Source organism: Triturus cristatus, chromosome 6 (genome assembly GCF_964204655.1).
Source record: "Triturus cristatus chromosome 6, aTriCri1.1, whole genome shotgun sequence".
Classification (NCBI taxonomy): Eukaryota; Metazoa; Chordata; class Amphibia; order Caudata; family Salamandridae; genus Triturus; species Triturus cristatus.
In genome coordinates this window covers 333,362,798-333,384,000 of record NC_140589.1, presented here as the reverse complement: position 1 = coordinate 333,384,000, position 21,203 = coordinate 333,362,798, and the positions used below count along the sequence as shown (strand labels likewise).

Sequence of the window (21,203 nt, the reverse complement as noted above, 5' to 3'; positions counted from 1 at the left end):
ACGGGTCCGCGCTTGGTCTCGATGGGATTTTCCGGCGACGGGCTCTGTAAGCGAGGGTGTGGGCTCAGCGCCACCTTTCTTCATATCCTTTGGGAGTGCCGCGAGGTGGCGGACTACTGGCGCCGGGTCCACACGGTTATGGGACAGGTCACTGGGGTTGTGCTGCTGCCGGAGGTGCGTCGCTGTGTCCTGAATGTGTGGGAGCCCAATGACTACAGCGCGGCTCAGACTCGGTGGGCGGCCCTAGGGAACATGATTGCCAAGAGGGACATAGCGCAACTTTGGGGCGCTCAACGGCCGCCCACCGTGTCAGTGTGGAAGGAGAATATGGACTGGTGTATGTTTAGGGAGAAGACTGTGTATGTGGCCCGTGGCAAGCCGGGGGCATGGGGTAGAATTTGGGGGCAATGGAACGCGTATCGCGGAGGCATCTGTACGCCCCCCCTGGTAGACACTGATATCGCCATGTCCCCCTGACCCTTGATGGCTCCTGGCGCCTTTTGTAACAACTACATATGGACGTTCATTTCCCTTGACCCCCTCCCCCCCCCCCCCTCCGTCCCCGGCCTCCCGGTACTCCTCTCTTTAGCGGTTTGCTCAATTGTCCTGACTGGAGCGTCCTGGGGGGAGCTTGACCCGCACTGGTTTCCCACATAACTCGCCTTTTGTTCTTTATTGTTTGTCTTTTTGTTTTTGTGATTGTTGGACTGACGCTTCCTGTTCCTCGAGAACTATCTGGAGCCACTGCGGGGCAGTGCCCTGGGAACTGATTGTAGCCTTGATATGTGTAGATTTCCTTCTGTACCTAGCGGCCGGCCCGGGTGGTTGTAGGCCCATACTTGTAACCGAATTATTGCTCAATAAAAACTTTTTCAAAAAAAAAAAAAAAAAAAAAAAAAAAAGAATTTGTATTCAGTTGTCAGGGCTCTGTGTCATGATAGTCAGAATCACTGTAGTAAATGAGTAAGTCTACAGTCTATTTACAAACTTACATTCACTTACTGTGAAGTATGTTAAATGTTAATGTTAGGTGTTTGTTCTGATTGTAAGTACAGTTTGTAAGATTTTAACCGCCACTCAGAGAAATTTCTAAAATGTGGGATTGTGCCCACTCCAACTTCACTCACAAAATATTAATACTGTTTTTGTGCTCTTGGAATTCTTAGTCCATAGACTGCTGACCATGAAATGTGAAAACCAGTAGTATTTTAATCAACTAAAGCTTCCCCAAGGACACAAATTCAGTGGTCTCCATCGGTCCGGGTCGACGTTCTTCTGATCTATTAAAGAGTTCGTACTACAGCCTACTATTCTCTCTCCTTCTTGCACGATTTGAATTCTCAAATAAAGACAATCTCTTTCCAGTCTAAAATACTATTGTTTACAAAGAGAGAAGCTCAATGTGTCAGCGTTTCCCTGGTTACTACATAAATGACTGCAAGGCTAAATTAGTTGATAAGTTTCAGACTTGCCGAAAATGACTTATTTGGTTCGAAAATAAAAAAAACGCCCTCTGCATACAACACAGTTTTAATGTGTTTTTCACCAGTCCAGTCAAGTTCAAATAACTCCCTGAAACTTCTAAGTGCTATAGCTAATGGTTCTATCACAATACTGAGAAGTAGAGGGGGGAAATACTAAACTGCTTGGCCCTTTGCACCTCAAAATGCTCTTTGTCAGGACCATTACGGGCCACCTGAAATTTTAAGCCAGCAAAAAGGGATTGTATGTTCCTACAAAATACTTGCCCAAGCCACATCATTTTGAAGACTAACACCAAATAATTAGAGTTTATGTTGTGAAAACCTTTTAATGCATCTATTGAGATCACAATCACATACCTTTCACTTTTGCCATTTTTAATTAAAATGTAACCTAGCTCGTTGTTGGTGTACCCATCCTTCATGAACCCCTGATCAGCACAGATTAGCTTTTTGGTTGTACCTTCTAATAGTTTCAATTAAGTTAGTATTTTAATGTAAAAATACACTATGGTAATTGGCCTCTGGCTACAACGAAGCTGAGTAGTTTTTGTATACCCCTGTATTTGTATGTAAATATTATTCTGGCTTCTATATTCCCCTGAAAAATACCACACCCAATAATTTTTATGGGTGGGATAATAAAATATCGTCCCCTGGAACTCCGAATGAACCTGTGAACTGATTCATACAAGAAAGAAGTAAAAAGGATACTGATTTTAACAAATTTATGCCGTAGAACGCAGGAACTATACTCCAGGACATGATTTACCCCTTAGCTTGCACGCATGCTTATTTCTGTCAGACTATGCGCTCATTCTGTTTTTCTGGTTGCTGTCCGCCTGGGACTTGTGGTTTTCTCTCTAGGAATTTTCCCTTACCATGTCCCTCGTTGATGATGATGGTATATTTTTATACATAACGCCTTAATCATTGTACAGCCCTCTGTTACCCACCAGGTTCAAGTTTGCTCTATATAAAACTTTATAAATAAATATCTGTGTAAAAGATCACTGCCTTCGGCAAGGAAGGAAGACTTTAGATGACAAGATATAAAGTGGGATTAGGAATGTTTCATTCTGCAATTGATAGAGTTCTATTAATAGGAACCTCATTAGTGTCATTCTTCCAGTTTGGGAAGGGATCAGTGAGAGTAGGCAGTGGTAATCTGGACAAGATGTCCCAAAGAAACAATTTCCTATTTGCAAATAATATATCTCTTCCTTCAGGTTGTAGTATCCCTGGATTTGCTATTCAGTCTGGGGGAAAAAACTATTTTCAAAGTCTGAAAAACATTTCAGATTCATAAACTGCCTTTGGAAACATTAAATGGTATTTTGAGACATTTAAACATCTGATTTTACTCATTGTTAGCCTTGCACCATCAAAATACCTTTGTAAAGGCTTGCAAACATCTTTTGGTCTCATAAGTGTCTAATGTTTGGAGCTGTGCAAAGTTTAAATTGAAGCAATGCAACAGTGTATTTTCTCTTATCAAATAACTAGTTTGACTCTTAAGCAAATAAGCTGGATGTCATTCTTAAAATGATTTCTCATGGTGCCTGAAAGAATTATATGGTATATTTTTTTATGTATGTCCTTGTATGGTGCACCAGGCACTCTTATTTGTATAAAGACACCCAAGATCATTAAGAAAAATAATATTATATATTTAGTGCCACTAAAACCAAGACACTGGCCTCAACATCCTATGAAAATAAAAGTAGCTGGTTGGGTTTTTTAACAAGAATGTGTTAGGTCTTTGTTGTAGGATAGCATAGAACTTTCCCTAAGGACTGCAGGGAGAATTTGAAAACCTTGGTCCAATAACAGCAAATTATCAGTCCCCCTTTCATTGGAGTTAGGTTTTAGGAACATGTATGGGGTCTTTCAAACACTATAGGCCACTTGATCAAACACTATAGGTTGGCAAATATTCGACAAACTTGTCCAGCAGATAAGGCAAGAGCCATCGGAAAAACAAACATGCCGCTTCAAAGATAATGTGCTTATACGTTGGTAATACGTGCAGTGAATATAGTCTTGCTGAACCAGTCTTTCTGGTATTTTTGCACATAATGCAATCGTGCTTTTCGTTCTTTGGCATCCTTATTAGTACAACACTGTCATCATCCAATTTTGAGTTAATCATTGAACTGGCAATGCATTAATGATATTACTTTTCTTTTTAAAGCAATACCTGCTTTATTTGTCAAAGAATAAAAACTGTTGATTGGACTACTAACCTAAAAAAGGCCACTCAAAGTAGAACTCAATATCTCATATTTTTCCATGTTCGTTTTTTTTTATTTGTTTATTTTTACAATCAAAAGATATTAAAGCCCAAAGACCTCATGCAGTTGTGAAATTTCTGATTTCTACAACCTTTTCTACATTACACCGCCAGTGAGCAAACAAATCTGCTTCTTCAAAAATGTTTAGATCTAGGAAATCATCTTTCACTTCTCTTATATGCAGCTAGGCATGTGTATGAATATTTCAGGTCCTTGGCTCTGATGATGGAGAACAATGGCTTGATGAACACACTGAATAGTAGAGGTAATGAGGTTATCCTTGTGGAACCCCAGACTCAACCATTACCTCAGATGATGTCAAGTGTGTCAGGCTGGGTTCACCACATCAGGAATGAACAAAACCTTTTCTAAGACTGCACCCTGAAGGTGGCCTCCATCCTAAGGTGGTCAAGGACTTAGAGAGACGATGGCGCAGAACCGAAAAGGTTCATGACAAATACTTGAATAAACAAGCATTATTTCGATATCACCTAAATATCAAAACCTGGAAATGGAATTTTATCACCAATCAAATTGAACAGGTAGACCATTCTAAGGTGCTTTTTAAAATTGTGCAAGACTTTTCTAGCCCACGGGTATGTGTCCAACTCTCCATAGGGTCCCAGGAACTCTGTGACTCTCTGGTCAGTTTCTTTTAGGAGACAATCTCCCATATCTATTTAAAATTTAACAATTAACTCTCTACTATATTTGATAATATCAGTAGCGAAGCCGATCTGATAACAGATAAGACTTATACCTTAAATAGGTTTGAACCCTTTATTCAATTCCTCTGTGGAAACCGGCAAAATCCCTTCTGATCAGAAAACTGCCTGTGTGCTACCTATCTTAAGGAACCAAACCTGGACCAAAAGTCTTTGGCTAACTATTGCTCCATATATCTGCTACCTCTTTTGTAAAGTTCTTGAAGGTTAATTATTAAACAACTAACAGTCTACCTAGAATCAAATCAAATCCCGGATTACTCGCAATTCGGCTTTTGACCAGGCCACAACACGGAAACGGCACTCCTGGCAGTGACTGAATCTCTGCGTCTTGCACTTGATGCAGGAAGTCCCATCATGTTCGTGCTATTAGGTCTCTCAGCGGCCTTCAACACGGTTTCTCATGTCACGATGCTTGAGAGGCTGCGAGAGATTGGGACACAAGGCCCTGCCTTAAATGGCTCCACCACTTCCTGAAAGACAAATGTCAAACTGTCATTGTCTGCCCCTACACCTCTCGCAAAATGCAACTAGACAGAGGTGTCCCACAGGGCTCTTGCTTGAGCCCTACTCTTTTTAATTCTCTATGTGGCACCCCTTGCTAAGATCGTAGCGTTTTATGGCTTCTAAATAATCTCGTATGCTGATAATACCCACCTGATGTTTACATTCAAATCAGACCTGGCTGCTACTAAAAAGCGATTTGTTAGACATCTCCAACTGGATGAATGACAATTATCTCCAACTGAATGTAGACAAGACAGAGATTGTGGTGCTCGGCAAGGCCTTCTCTGTCTGTTCAGATCAGTGATGACCTCTCCAACTGGGGTCTATCCCTATGCCCAAACAATCCATTAAGAATCTTGGTATGAAAATCGACCAAGCTCTCACGATGAAAGATCAAATTCTGGCCACCACAGGATTATGTTATCAGAATATGCGTCTTCTGCACGGAATATTTCCGTACCTCCAGTGCTTAATTTGTGCCGGTGCTTTCCGGTGCTTAGCACCGGCACCTAATTATCAGGGTCGGGTCTACAGTACACACGCTGACCCTGGTGCAGGTAATTGAGTTCAATACAAGTAATTATTACTTGCTTCGCTATCACTACGGGACTTGGCAGTGGCACAGACAGTATGTGACGGTGTTACTGTTGAACAAACTCTCAAGTGTTACTTCTCGTCCAACTCCGGAGACACTGTAGTCACTTTACTTCTTCATCTCACTGACTGGCTGCTCCTTCGCGGCTCTAAATGTTGCAGTGTCACCGCCGGGGCCAGCCCAGTGGGCGGGACACTGTTGGGCAGGGCTGGATTTTGGTTCTCGGGGTTGGAGCTGTGCGCTGCGCAGATGTTTTGAGATTATTGGGGAGGATTGATTACGCAAGCGCAATCACGCATTCGCCTCAGTGCCACGCCCTAGCATACCCGCACCTAATCATCGTGGTGGTGGTTGAGGTTTGTTCAACGCAACGGCCGTGCGTTCACTCACTGGTTCCGCTCAATTAACCCGGCCGGACGACGTTGTGAGTCTTGAGTGAGCCAGGGTGGCAACAGCTGCACCAGGTGAGACAAGGCCTCCTGGCAGGCCTAAGGCACGCCCTAATCAATCAGACAGACACAGACAGTTAGCTGCACAGCAGCCGGCAGTGCCCAGAGAGAGTCCCAGCCAGTCCAGAGTCCCACGGTAACCCACGTCCACTCAACTGGTCCCCGGCATCACTGTCCTCGGCGCCCGGCCTGTCCATGGTCCCAGCCATCCCCATCACCATCCTATCCAGCCACTCCCCAGCAAGCCCAGTTCGCAAAGTGTGTTGCGGGCGCGCCAATGAGCCAGTCTGTCTCTAGGCGCTGTACAGTAAATCCTTGGCAATCCGCTTTAGATGTGTTTCTTCTGGGTGCTGCTCGTCTCCACGCACGTTTGTACAGAACAGTGTTAAGTGAGTGAGTGAAAAGTAAGCATATGCTCGCCGAGCAGTGTTGTGCTTTAAAAGTTTTCTCAAAAATTATTTTATTTGCACAGTGCATTAATGTAAGGCTCGCCTTCATACCATGTGCACTTGTGTTTCCTTGTCACCAATTTAACAATGTCCTCTACAAACGTGTGAGAATACTGGTAGCACCAGAAAGCTAAGCAAATTTACGCCGTTAGCCATGGATTTACAGCGCCTAGGCTCAGCCTGACCTGTGCCCTGCCATGTGGGAGCTTTCAGTCCTACGCAGTGGCATGGGTGCAAGATGTGCTTGCAGGCAGGGAAACTGACAAAAATGGAAAAAATGGTTCAGTGTGTTTTATTTCAATAAAAATATCGACACATACATAGAATGAAAGCACACAAGGCCTCTCTGGAAGCAAAAAAGTATATTATTGTTATTTCCATTTGGTTAATAACTCCATCCATTAAGGTTAAATTTGTGGCTCCCCCTTACATTTTAGTGAGCTTTGAGGCAATGAATGATTCTCAGTGGAAATTGTGGAGACAAAACCATCTTTGGCGACATTGTAAAAAAAGCAAGAGTCCATCAAAGTCATGGATATTTAGCCTTTGAAAATGAAGGTTAAGTTCCTCATTCCCTGTCTTTTCCTTAAAGAATCAGGGACCCACCTAGCTATCTGTGGTGCAGCCGGTGCAGAGGCACCGGGACATAGAGGTTGGTCAGATGTGCCCATCCTGCCCTGCACCGGCTGAAGTTATTTTAAAGGCCTTCCGCTCAGATTTTCTTTTTTTTTTTTAACGCAGCGCGACTGTGGCCTTGTTAGTTCCGTGTTTACATTTCATTTACATGGGAAATGGAACCAGAGGAAAGAAGAAAAATAGAGAAGAGAAAAGACAAAGAAAAATGAGGGGGTGAAATATAGAAATGAGAGGAGGAGCGGAATATGTGACTGAATGAAAAAAGGAAATACTGGGTGGGAGGGATCAGAAGTAAGATAAGGACGAGGAAAAGGGGAAAAGAACGACCAAGAGAATTGGTCCAGAAATAAGGATGTCATATTGAACGGAGATGATTGAGAACCTAGTAAGAGAGCGAGGAGGGAAGTGAGAGACAGAAAAAGAGGATAGGATAGAGAGAGTGAAAAGGAGGAAGAAGCTGAGAGGGTGGAGGTATAAAGATAGGCAGGAGAGAGGAAAAGACAGGTAAAATGAGGACCTTGATGATTGGTAAGCAGGGACACAATTGTTACATAACTTAACATGTGAATTTGTAAAGCGCACACTCACCCAAGGGCATCTTGGAGCTGAATAACAGATGTTTAGTGTTACCAGCTCAATGGTACTCATTTTATCGACCTTGGAAGGATGAAAGGAGTGGGGTTTGAAGCTGTGGCCATGTGGTTGAACACAGGCCCCTATAGTGGGTGCATTGGTCCACTAAGCCACCAGACCCGGCATTACTAGTGCACAGACACCTGGTCTAGGTGTGAGGGGCCCACTGCACATCAACTATGTCTGTTATTTTTTTTATATTAAGCCGGCATCAGCAAGGGGTCCATTTCCTTACCAGCATTCTATTCGGACAAGATATTCTGTTACCATAGTGGTCATCTTCCCACTACGAACTCGCCGGGTGGCAGGCATGGACTATTTAAAAGGGCATACCCTACCCCAGTATTGTCCTTTACCCAAATCAGCACATAGAGCACTGGAATTATTGTCCCTTTTCAATGCATTAGTGATTTCATCTAGTTTAAATGCACTTTTGATTTAATCTTTTTCAAAATGTTCACAGGGCAGGGAAACCTCCTATCAAAACCTTATAATGAGGAAGGCAGGCTCCCTTGCAGAAATTCATCTGCCGTTTCACAGTGCAAGTTGCGGATGTGGGTGGAGCTAATAGAGGAAGTGGGTGGAGCCAAAGACAAGTAGGTGTGGCCTCCGACAAAGATTTGAGCACCTGCACTTCAAATTTTACAAATTAAGCACTGCGTACCTCCCTACAGCTGCCAGAAGAACATTAGTACAAGCTGTAGTAGAAAGCAGATTAGACTATTGCAATGCTCTTTTGGCAGCAGCAAATGAGGCGCTTGTAGCCAAACTACAGGTAGTCCAAAATACGGCACCCAGGCTTGTTCTCACGCTTCCTCCTGGCACCTCTTCTACCCCGTCATTAAAGGAGCTGCACTGGCTGACAGTGAAAAAAAGGAGCATTTTCAAGATTTTCTCTCTCACTTGCAATGCTCTAAGAGGCAAAGGACCCAGAAATCTTCAATTAAAAATTAAACTGTACATACCCAGAAGAAGCTTAAGATCGCGTGATAAAATCCTATTGTGTGTCCCCCGCATTCGTTTAACGAGATATAGGGGAAGAGCTTTCTCTAACCTTGTCCCCTTCTATTGGAATAAGCTTCCGCAACATGTTCGCACTTGTGCAAACTACTGCAAATTCAGGAAATTGTTGAAAGCCCATCTATTCTAAATTCCTTTATTCCTCTTTCTGTTGATACTTATTAAATGGGCTATAGCGCCTAGATGCCCATGTGTGAGTGCTGCGCTATATTAAAATATTTTTTTTTAAATGAGCAACTCAATGCACAGTTTCAAATGGAGTCGAAATTTCAACAGTAGAAAGTCTCACTTATCATCAGGGGTGAGCAGCGACGGCCCGTATAGGGCGTGTTACCGGGGCGGTGACGTGAGGCAGAGGAGGAGCAGGGTGGGGGGGTTGCAAAATGTGGCATACGGCCGATTGCAGGTAAGTTACGAAAAAAATAAAGATAAACAAATTTTGTTGCCCGCGCTGCATCGCATTTGGCGATGCTGCGCGCAACGAAATTCGTTTTATTTATTTTTTTCGTAACTTACCTGCAATCGGCCGTATGCCGCATTTTGCAACCCCCGCCCTGCCCCTCCTCTGACCCACATCACCGCCCCGGTAACACACCCTATACGGGCCGTCGCTGGTGGTGAGCACACCCGGGGATATGGTGAGGAGCACCCATAATGACCAAAAAGGATAGTGGTGTAATGACAGAGAAGATTAATTGAGGAATCCGGTGATAACCAGATGTTTTTAAAGGCTAACTTAAATAAATAAACTATGCAAACAGCTGTAGGAGATTCTTCTGATTACTTATGGGCTGACATATGGCAGACTTAAGTGAGAGCATATGAGAAAAGGTGCAGGCCTTTTAGTGCAATAAGGAGTGCTTTAAAAGACTTTCTTCACCTTAGGAGAAAGCTCTGGTTATTGAGGCATCATCTTTGTGAGAGGTGTGGGTGTTTTGTAGAGACTCAAGTAACAAAAAGGTTAAGTGAAGGAAGCATTGCTTTTTAAGAAAGAATGTAATATGTACTAAAGACAGTGACAACCACTGCACCAGATGAGGAGAGCTTTTCTGTGCTCCCATTTGTAGGAGGCAAAACTATATTTAACACTGAAAAAAAGTCCTAAGAGCAACGAGTAAAGAACAAAATGCCCTTACGCTGTCCTAGTGCACACAGGGCCGGCTTTAGGGCGGTGCGACCGGTGCTACCGCACAGGGTGCTGGCTTCCTGGGGGCGCCCTGTTTGAAAGTTTATTATGCTTTTGAAGCACCTGCTGCAGCGTTTCTTTCCCCCGGCTATTACCAGGCCTCACATAAATGTGATAACTCGTTGATTAATTATCTTCCTGGAGGGAGATCAGCGTTTTGTATAGTTGAGGTTTTGTCTAGTTGAGGTTTTGTCTTGGGTGAAGTTAGTGCCGAGGGTTAACTTGCCTGCTGCAAAGAACGTGGACCATTACAGAGTGTGTATGATGTAAACAGATCAGCAGGTTACTGCTTTTCAAAGAGACATCCTTTTGTTACTTGCAATTTATAACTTAAAGTCCTAATATAGAATAGTGAGCTATTAACTTTAATCCTAGAAAAGCATACACACTGCAAAGTATATATTATTAGAGCAGTGATTAATGTTGCAAAACGAGTTAATTTGGCTAGAAATCGATTCTTATTATTAAAGAAAACTCCCAACTAGGCTGTTTCTTTTTCGACTCTGAGTTTGTGCTTCTCCACACCAAGCACTCAAACTATACTGCCTACCAGTATGGATGACATGTGACTCCTACACTTTCAGTCCTTTGGCTTATGTAACATTTCCTATACACTGATTTACACACGTATGATTGATTGTCTGTGTGTAATGTGTGTGTGATGCAAAGTGCTCTGACACCCTACACTGGTATGAGTGGCGCTATATAACTAATTCAATGCATTTGAGAGAGAGTAGTTATGGAGACTTGGTCACTGTTAAAGGGTGCTAGTGAGAGAATCCGTGGTGGAGGTGGTCATTGGGGGGGGCGGCAACAAACATTGTCGCACAGGGGGCCACCAGCACTAAAGCCGGCCCTGAGTGCTCACTTATATTAACTGCATGCTTTCATTGGCAAGAGGTTATCCAGAATGGGTAACATAATAAAAGAGCAGTTCCCGATGTATCCATTGATTCTGATGCTCAGTTTGCCGCCTTAAATCTGCTGCTAGCCTTCAGGGTCCCTTCTTGAAGGTCTGCTTCGTCACAGCCCGCCCCCCACGGCGCGTGGAAAGGATGAGTTCATTGGCCCTGCTTTTGAGCATAGCAGCTCCGCGCAGCTCAGGGTGTTTGCTCCCCTTCCCTTCCCACTCAATCTACTTCCTGCAAATAAACCCCGCCTCCCCAGGGCGCCCATAACCAAAGTTGAAAATGTCAGCTGCGACTTAAAACCTTCCTTTTTTTTTTTTGCGGAATGAAAAGTGCCTCAACAACCATGTTTCTGCTTATCTTGATTACACAGAGATGACAAAATTGCCTTTCTGAAATTCCCAAAGGCGAATATCCATGGCATTAACAGTTTTCATCCTTTGTTCAGTCCTAAAATATATGTATGTTCACGAAATGAAATTGCTGTTGTATCTCTAGATTACTGCCTTTGATTATCGGATTACCAATCATCTGCTCGTCAAAGCACATCTAGTTTGATACTGACATATTGAGCCATACTTTGTGACATCAATCATGGAGGTAATAACATGCGGCCTGTTGGATGCCCAGCTGTACAATAAAACTAACGCGGAGGCAGGCTGCATACCGCTCAGAGGCATGTCTGTGCACTGCATGACCCGCTCAGCATTCCAACACACTGTGCAGGTGCACAATGAGTTCTGTTTCGGTGATGCACTGGCACGCATAGCTTGTGTCTGGTGATTTTTACGTGTGTGTGAGACTAGAATGAATATTGCATGTGCATGTTAATAAAATGTACTTTTTTTTTTTTTAAACAATTTTTATTAATACAAACAGAGAACAAAAGTACACCTTTCGTCAGTACATGTTGCATCCGTGTGGTACAGTTTGCCGTCATATTAATCAATTTCTGACATTTAGTGAAACTGTCATACAGTTACATCCGAGACTATATATCCACCACCCTTCGCCCCCCGCTCACACACCCACTCTTCTCCGAGTTAAAATGTACTTTTTATTATTGTGTTAGCTATTACTGGTGCTTCATTTATGGGCCAGGTGAAGGTCACGTGGTATAATCATGCGTTTGAAATGAGACATATACACAGCAATAAAGGTGGTGTGTGGTTCAATGGGAGGTGCTGCACACAGCCTGGTTTAAGAGTAAGCAATGCTATACCAATGGCTCTACGACTGTATCTGGAAGTGCTTTGACATGCTACTGTGCATGCACCTTGCGTGTCTTCTAAAGATGCGTCGACTCAGATAAAAGCAAAGCTCTTTATCAGCTTTGGGAAGGGCTCACAGCTTTAACTACATGCTGGTAATTACACTGTGCACCGAGACTCGACTGTGCTTCCCTCAGCTCTTCTTGAGTGACATAACTCAGTGCGACATGGCGCAAACGTGGCACGTTCCTTTTCTAGTTCAGAGTAGTGTGGCGAACATGTTTCGAGCCTCTACAAGCATTTCGCTGGAAATAGATGCCCAGCGTAGTTTTCACCTTGTCATTTTATCCACCCAATATGGATATAGACCTGTAATTTTACCGATTTACGGCAAGAGATTATTTGTGGCTAGTGCTGGCATTGAACGTGAGCCAGATGCATTCCTGTTCCGGCCCCTATTTGGAGCCAGAGACGAGGTCCAGCCTGCTCCAGTGAAATGCCCCACTCCATGTGTTTGTTTAGGCGGAAGGACGCATTCAAAGCAGTAGCATACGGGGGTGGGTGTCCTCTGCTTTACAGTTAGACCACTAATGCATGGACGACTGGTCATTCCCATTGACCAGTTTGGGTGCTAACCTGGAAACAAATACACCTTGTTACCAGACTAGACTGCGCATGAGACAAAGAAAGATGCTCTTCACAAGTTGCCAAAGGATAGTGAGGTTTGAAACTGCTCTTGACTTCCTCACAATCTGTAATTTCATAAGACGTCCTTTAATTTTCATTTGAGAGTCAAAGACCAGAGAAAAACCAGCCGACACGTGTTTCGCCGCATGTGGAACAATATTTCCGTGACTTCCTCAGGGCTGGGAAAGGAGACAAGGGATTAGGATGATACATACATCATGGCTCAACATTCCAACATACTTGCAATGAAGTGGTTTATATCACATCGAGTGCAGCTAAAATAGTGGAAACCCACACCACCATACTCTGAAAAAAATCCATGTGTAAGAGGTGAGTTAAAAAAAAAAGTTATTTTTTCTTTGCCAGCACGGTGGACAGGAATAAAGCTGCAGAAGAGCTTTTTGAGAATTTAGCAAAGGGCATGTCTACTCACATTGCCTCTACTAGTGGCAACCCATCACTTAAAGAAGGACTAAGAGACAAATTTGTTAAATTAGAGAAGTTAAAGAAACTGGAAAACTCAAAATGGTGAGACGGCACCACTTGGAAGCAATACCTGAGATTAAAAAAATCCCTAGAGGGCTCAGAGCGCAAATGTTTCCTACATACGATGACTTAGACGTAGATCTACTGGAAAAATGGGAGGAGGCGCTTACCTGCAACTCCAACACTCTCATGGATATTCTAATTGAAAGTGCAGACTGAAAAGTTAACAAACTCCAAACTGAGATCGCTACCCTAGAACAAGAAATCAGGGATCTTAATATACCAGAGGTGACAGAAAAGAACTACGCCATTCTGGAAGATATTCTAATCAAACACCAGAATGAAATTAAAAACAGGAAGGTGAGACAGCTTAAAAGGGACAAGATAGACTACAAAGAAGGTAGGATCTTCACCTATGCCAAGAAGTACGATTCACTTGTTCTTAATACATCACAAGTTGCGCAACCAATCGGGACAGGACAAACCTCGATCTCCTCGAGCTCCACCTCACTGAGTGCCATAAGCGTCAGTGGGAGTGAAGTCGAGAATTCAGATGGCGCAGGCCAGAATAAATCCTCTTTTTTAAGGGAGGTCCAAAGAATCAGGAGAGGAAACAGAACACCTCTACCACGAGAAAGATTAGATCCAAAACCCACAGGGGCAGGAGAGCCAGACACAGAGGACTACAAAAGGAAGTTAAGATCGGGGGCAGCGAGGAACAAATAGAAGATAGGGACAAAAAGGTACAGGTCATCAACCTCTCTTCGAAACCACTCACTCCTGACATGATTTCTCTCCTAAGCAAAGGACTTAGCTTTAATCCCTATGCCTCTGGTGACATCTGCAGACTTAAAATTGATTTGTTCAAGTTTGTCAGGGCTCTTAAAATAAAGAAACATTTTGCATGCAACCAATCAATGAATAAAGCAGTTACAAATATTTCGATTGAGTTTGGGTCTGATGTATTAACTATCGATGATATCCAGGCTACACAACTACTCTTATCTCTCGCTGATCTCGAACAGACACCACACGATATGGATTTACTATTGGAAGAACTCAACATTGAATCTGATACAGCATAGTTAGTGGTCTCAAATCAAAATCCAATGCAATTGATAACTTCTAAAAACGTGTTTTAGAGGATATTGACAAACTAGACAAAAAGAAAAACAAAACCGCTTTTTGGTATAAAGACAATTTGACTCAAGGGGAAGCTGACAAGGGTGGGAACGTTGTGGTCATGAACCAAAGCGACTACCACAATGAGATTCTGACTCAACCTGTTATGAACGTCTCACCTACAACCCGATAGGGCCACTCACTATTGAGATAAACAAGAAACTTGACATTTGGAACAAAGCTGGACTACTTAATGAGGAAGAATTTTTATATCTTAAAGTCTTCAGACCAACCTACCCATGGCTGTACACTCTTCCTAAAGTCCACAAACACCTTCTTTTCCCTCCTGGCAGACCCATAGTATCAGGAATGGGTGGTCCTACAGAGAGGCTTGCAGAATATATCGATTTATTTCTTGGCCCATTAGTACGCAACCTGCCCTCCTACATACAGGACACGAAACACATCCCGAGTTTACTGGCGGATCTTCATTGGCAGCCTGGCACCATTTTGGCTACCTTAGACGTTGTATCCCTATACACCAGCATTAGATCAGACTTTGGAATGCGCGCAATCACACGACTTTTGCATAACAGACCAGCTACCCAGTGGCAGCATACAAACATTTCCATCATAGTTTCCATGATGGAATTGATCTTGCATAACAATTATTTTATGTTTGACTAACACTGGTACAAACAAACGAGGGGAGTGGCAATGGGAACTAAGTTTTCGCCATCCTTTGCGAATCTATTTATGGGCACTCTAGAGGCTGATTTGATTTGGGGAACCAAAGGGGCTCAATGGTTCAACTCCATTATCTTTTGGGGCCGATACATTGATGATTGTCTCCTTCTGTGGTCAGGCACACAAAATCAGTTGCAAGAGTTTTTCACACATCTCAACACCAATACATGGGAGATTCAATTCACCATGGAATCAAGCACTACGAGAATAGAATTCCTGGATGTCGAACTGTACGTCAAGCATGACCAACTTCAAAGCAAGCTCTTCAGAAAGAAAACTGCATGCAATGCAGTTCTACATGCAGACAGTTCACATCCTTCACATCAGATCCAAGCAATACCCTACGGGGAATTCTTTAGGGTCCGGAGAAATTGCAGTGAGGAGACAGAATTCCAAACATGCCTTACTGACATGAAGAAGAGGTTTTTGAAAAGGGGCTACTCTTCCAGAATTCTCAGAAAAGCTGAGAACAAAATAGGGAATGTACAAAGAGTAGACACACTAAGGACTCACATTCGCACACAACTTCAGAAGTAACCAGTGCGAATGATAACTGATTTAAAACTTAACTGAACTTAAAGAACAGACTGAGCCCCACCATACCACGCAGCATCACGGGTTCAACCTGGCTTAGACCACACACCCTAGGTTTCTACAAGTGTGGCTGCTGGGCGATGTGTAGGTGGGATAAACATGGCACAGGACAGTTAACGAATTTTGATGGAGAGAGATATGATATCAGGACAAACATTAATTGTACCACTAGGTTCGTCATATACAATATTGAATGCATGTGCAGAAAAATCTATCTTGGTAATACCATCAGACCCTTGAAGGACAGAATCACAGAGCACAACAGAGCCATTTACAAACAGGACCCCAAATACCCTGTAGCACTACATGCGGCTGCATTTCCAGCACAGGGAGCAGACAAGAATGTATTTTTCTTTGGTATTGATGTGATTCAGCCCAACGTACGGGGTGGAAATAGAGAACTTAGACGCACTGGGGCTATGTGGATCATGCGTTTACGTACAGTGGAACATCGTCTTAACTATGACCATGAGATGCAATATTTTCTGAGAGAGTAATATAATAACCATGGTTGATCACTGTTTTTTGTTTTCTGTTTCTTACACACACACATCAGTCAAACCTGGACGTTGGATGATTTCCATTTACTTCAATTGATGACATACTAATTGAAGTAATTTCCGAAACTACTTTGACTTTTTTTTTGCTCTCTTAATATGTTGATATCCTTCTGTAACTTTAACATTTTGCTTTAGGAATCAAAAACTTGTGCATCTAAATGAAAGCACGAGCACGTTGTTTATAGATGTCCTCTCCTATGTGTCTTTTCTCCACACACTGTTTCGGAATTAATCGTAACAACCCATGGATGCTCACAATTTCTTTTGTGTCCAAATCTCTGTCGGAATCAATAGAATGCTCAGTATATTTATATTCAGGCATAACTGTTGACAAGAGATAACGAAGACCTGATTGATAGAGTCTCTAGAGTTTATGCAGACTGCTTTGTTCTTTCCTTTTTTCTGGATTGAGTTACATTATCCTCATTCCAGCATATTTTGAGTGAAATGATGTGCTAAGCTATAGATCTTGATGAACTAATGTTGTTTCTAAGTTCCCTCTCTTATTCATAGGATTGGTGCATATTGCCTTGTACCTTTGACCATAGTGGTTCGCATTATCCTCGATATGTGCGATTGTATTTGTATATGTTATTGTGACCGAATGTTGATTCTCGTGTTTATATGCTCGGTTTCTAGCATCATCATTTCGCAGTATCCAACATTTATCTAGTATTTGTTAAAAATCAATTTTGTTTTTGCAGAATTGACGATGGACATTTACCAAAAGTATTATACAATGATTTTCTTATGTAATCTAATTAGTAAGCTCACGGTAGAACGCACCTTTAATATAAGAGAACACACAGGATGGGGTAGCACACCAGTGCATGGATGAACTCATGTGTAACTGGGTGACCCTACTACACCTCCCGTGGTCCTCACTAATCTCTTACTTCCAGAGACTTCACTTTTCGAGTACCCATTTTGGACTACCCCTTAGTTTTCGAAGGCATACAATTGCGCGATTGGTCTTCACAAGATTAGGCAATACAACCTTCTTTTGTCCCTTTTTAGGAATTATAAATCAGTTCTGGCTATAGTTTAACCGACGATCATTGTTTTAGATATATGATCATGACGCAGTGGAGGTCATGTCAATTTCAAACCCTAGTCCATATACTCGCTGCTTTGATTGATCCGGCCATAAGCACCGATGAGTCTGTCTTCTATACTTTTCCACACTCATGAGCAGGACCAATATTGGTTTACGCTCTAGTCTTTTCTCATCATCAAATTGAGGAAGGCCGGTCGACGGCTTATAAATCATTTCCAGCCCGCGGGTCACGTGTCCATAACCAGGAACATAGTTGTCCATCAGGAGAGTCCCCTGGCATACTCGCCTAGAGGTAAGATTTAGATCGCTCTTGTTCTTTGATTTTAGTGTCCTTTACTATTCGTTAGTACAATACCTAACATTAGAACTTGATTAATCAAAGGATCTGTTTTCCAGATCACCCACGTCCTAGGAATTATCCATTCCTCCTTTCAAAAACCCCCCCACGGCGCCAAGCAACACGTACTACTTTTACCCCGGTAATTCTCTTATTTTCTTACCAACTTTCTTTACTTTGGGATACTCAAGACTGTGTTAAGAGTCTAACTACAGGCTCTGTCCTTTATCTATTCACAGCTCGTCTACACTGACACTGTATATGTTCGTGACCTCAATAATATCGGTATCCCATCCGAATCTGAAGTCAATACGTGCCGGATTTTCTCTTTTACCGCACGTCTGGTGAGCAGTCTCTTGTGTATCTACACTCCATTCACTTTCGTTTAGTCTATGGTTTATATATACACTGAGTTGCGTGTCTTCTCGTACGACACAAGGAGACTCTTAAATTCCTCTTTTTCTTTTCCCCCCAATCGTCAGACTCCCTAGGAATCCCTAGGACGCCCGAAGCTCACCTGATTGTTTTTTGCCCAGCCGGGTTGGAATTATCACCGGCTGAGCTGTAAGCTCTTTGGCAATCTCCTTTCTTACACTCTTTTTTCATCTCTTGTCAGAAACCTTCCCTCTTTTTGTCCTTTTCTCCTCTATGCACAGCCTCCACTTGCGCCTACCATTAGAAGGCTTTCACCATGCTATGGTCCTGTACTTGCTCCAGTGCCCGTTTTTAGAGACTTTTTCTCATTACCTCTTCCTGCTGTTTGTTGCTTTCTTTTTACAGACGACCAAAATTATTAATCTTCTGTATACAGGTACGATAGAATAGCCAGACTTGTCATGTTCGTAATGACTTGTGTCTTGCACTTCCTACCCAGCATAAATGCATGGTTCGGAGCTAGCTACCCTCTCACACATAGGGCACATCAACCGTCTTTCAAATGCTTTATGTGCGCACTAACGATATCAGGAAATGCCGTCACCATTTTTTTTTAATTCACCTCTTACACATGGACTTTTTTCAGAGTATGGTGGTGTGGGTTTCCACTGTTTTAGCTGCACTCGATGTGATATAAACCACTTCATTGCGAGTATGTTGGAATGTTGAGCCATGATGTATGTATCATCCTTATCCCTTGTATCCTTTCCCAGCCCTGAGGAAGTCGCGGAAATATTGTTCCACATGAGACGAAACACGTGTTGGCTGGTTTTTCTATGGTCTTTGGCTCTCAAATGAAAATTAAAGGACTGAATATTTCTCGACGCTTCAAAAGATATTTTTCTCATCTGTTGGCTTCTATATTGTAGTTCATGTTTATACTGACATACTGCTTACTTACTATTATGTGTGCCTAGGTCAGTGTTTAATGTCGTATTGTGAGGGTTTTACTCACACTCAATTGGGGGTTGTAGGGCTTATCCCCTCGCCTAAGTGCACCATACTGATCTCATATCCCTTCAGACTTCTGCGTTTATCAAGCAGAGCGCCTAGAAATTTCCCTGACCACTAAAAACCCTTCTTTAGAGTGTGTCAACATAGCAGATGTAACCAAGACTCATGTGGATAATTGCAGAGCCTACATGTTAGCTGACCATTCCTCCGAGCCCAAAGCGGGTTAAAGTCATGAATTGGAAGGGCAAACAGCCTCATATAAATAATTTTATTGCGAGTCTGTGATTGGAGAGAGTAGTTAAAGTATGGTTGAGGTTTCCCCTTGATATACGAGGCATCCAGAGCTGTAAGTAGTGTTTTTTTGGGAAGCTGAGCAATTTCTCTCTTGAATGACACTAGGGTAATTTGGCTTTTTATTGTTTTTTTCAACGTTAACAGGGGAATAATTGGGTTAGAGAGGTTTATGGTTTCAATCTACAGTGTGGAAATGGACAAGTGCAGCTGTCTGTACCAAGGAGAGAGTTTGTCCATGAACACTGATTGCAATTGTTTTTTCATGGATTGAGCTGGTGCACACAGAGTGTAGATATATATAATTTAATTAAGTCTACTAGACAGTGAAGATCTGCACTTGCCAGGCCCAGCGCGAGTCTCAGCCTGGCCCTCCTTTCATGCTCGGGAGCCGAAAATATTTTCTTATAGGCCATTATTTGATAATTCACTAGAGATTAATCCATTTTGCCAGGGAAAGCCAGGTGACCATAAGACACTGCCGGGAGCAGTTTGGCGCATGAGACCCTTAAAATTGGCTCGGCTGTGGGGCTGTGCAAATGCCGATTCAAGCACCTCAGACTATGTATAACCCCTACTCCCTTGGCCCGAAGATGTTTGAGATAGGCTACTTGATTTGCTCTTTCGTTGAACCAAACTCCTAGATAATTATAGCTAGTGCAGGTCGCTATATGTAGACCACCTGCTCGCCAAGACAGGATTTTCTTTTTTTGATGTTTCCCAAAAATCATGGCTTTAGTTTTTGACTCATTCATCAGAAGATTATTTTTTATATTGTATGTATTAAGGGCAGTGAGCGCTCTTTGTAGACCTGTTTTTGTATGAGCCATAATGATAATGTCGTCAGCGTATTGCATGATCTGTAGTGGTGCGCCGCCCAGTTTTGGGGCAACCAAGGTTGCACCTGCCAATGTTTTAGGCAAATCGGCAGTATAAAGATTAAAAAGTAGTGGGGCTAATATGCAGCCTTGTTTTAGACCATTTTTTGTTGCAATTTTTGCAGATACTGTTGTGGTGCTTGTTTTAATCCTCACCCAAGTTTTCTGGTGCAGTGACATCAGTGCAGAAAGAAGTGTGGATGGTATACCCCAGGAATTTAAGTAGTTCCATAACATCCCTCAATCGACTCTATCGAATGCTGCACTAAAGTCCACAAAACAGCAGAATAGAGGTAGATGATTGACCAAAGTGGCTCTCCAGGGCAGGTAGGACAGCGCTATTATGTTATCTGTTGTGGAGCAGCCTGATCTAAAGCCTGACTGAGTACGGGGGTCGATGCTGTTTTCTGTAACCCAGTTTTCGAGTTCTGCCAGCAGGACACGGGCGTAGGCCTTAGCTGCGATGTCCACTAACGCTATTAACCTATAATTGGCCGGATTTGAGTGGTTGCCCTTTTTGTAGTGTGGATGTAATATTGAGCCCTGCCAAGTGGATGGAATTGTAGCTTTAAAAAAGGCTTGTTTAAAGAGCGGTGTGAGGAGCTCTGCCCAAAAGGATCGATTTGATTTAAAAACTGTAGCGGGTATTCCATTTGGCCCTGGCACACCATCGTTCCACATGTGAACAATGATCTTGATCACTTCAGCTTCAGAGATGCCTGGACCCTGAATGTTTTCATGATTTGGTGCTTGTGGCGAGTAGAGGGCTGACGACTCCCCTGTCCCGGTGCTGTAAAACTGATTGATGTGATTCACCCAGACATTCTCGGGTACCCCATTCGCCTTAGACTGGCCAGTATTACTGACTTGGTTAATATATTTCCAGAATGGAGCTGAATTATTTTCCTTAAGAGGAGAGAAAATTTTAAGCCAGGCATCCTCTATTTGTTTAGTACGTTGC

General features: G+C 42.8%; 1 protein-coding gene across 9 annotated transcripts in view; it reads left to right on the top strand.

The window, feature by feature from the left end:
• Positions 1-21,203, top strand: part of HPCAL1 (hippocalcin like 1) — a 1,393,761-nt gene that overhangs the window by 964,236 nt on the left and 408,322 nt on the right. The window lies entirely within an intron of this gene.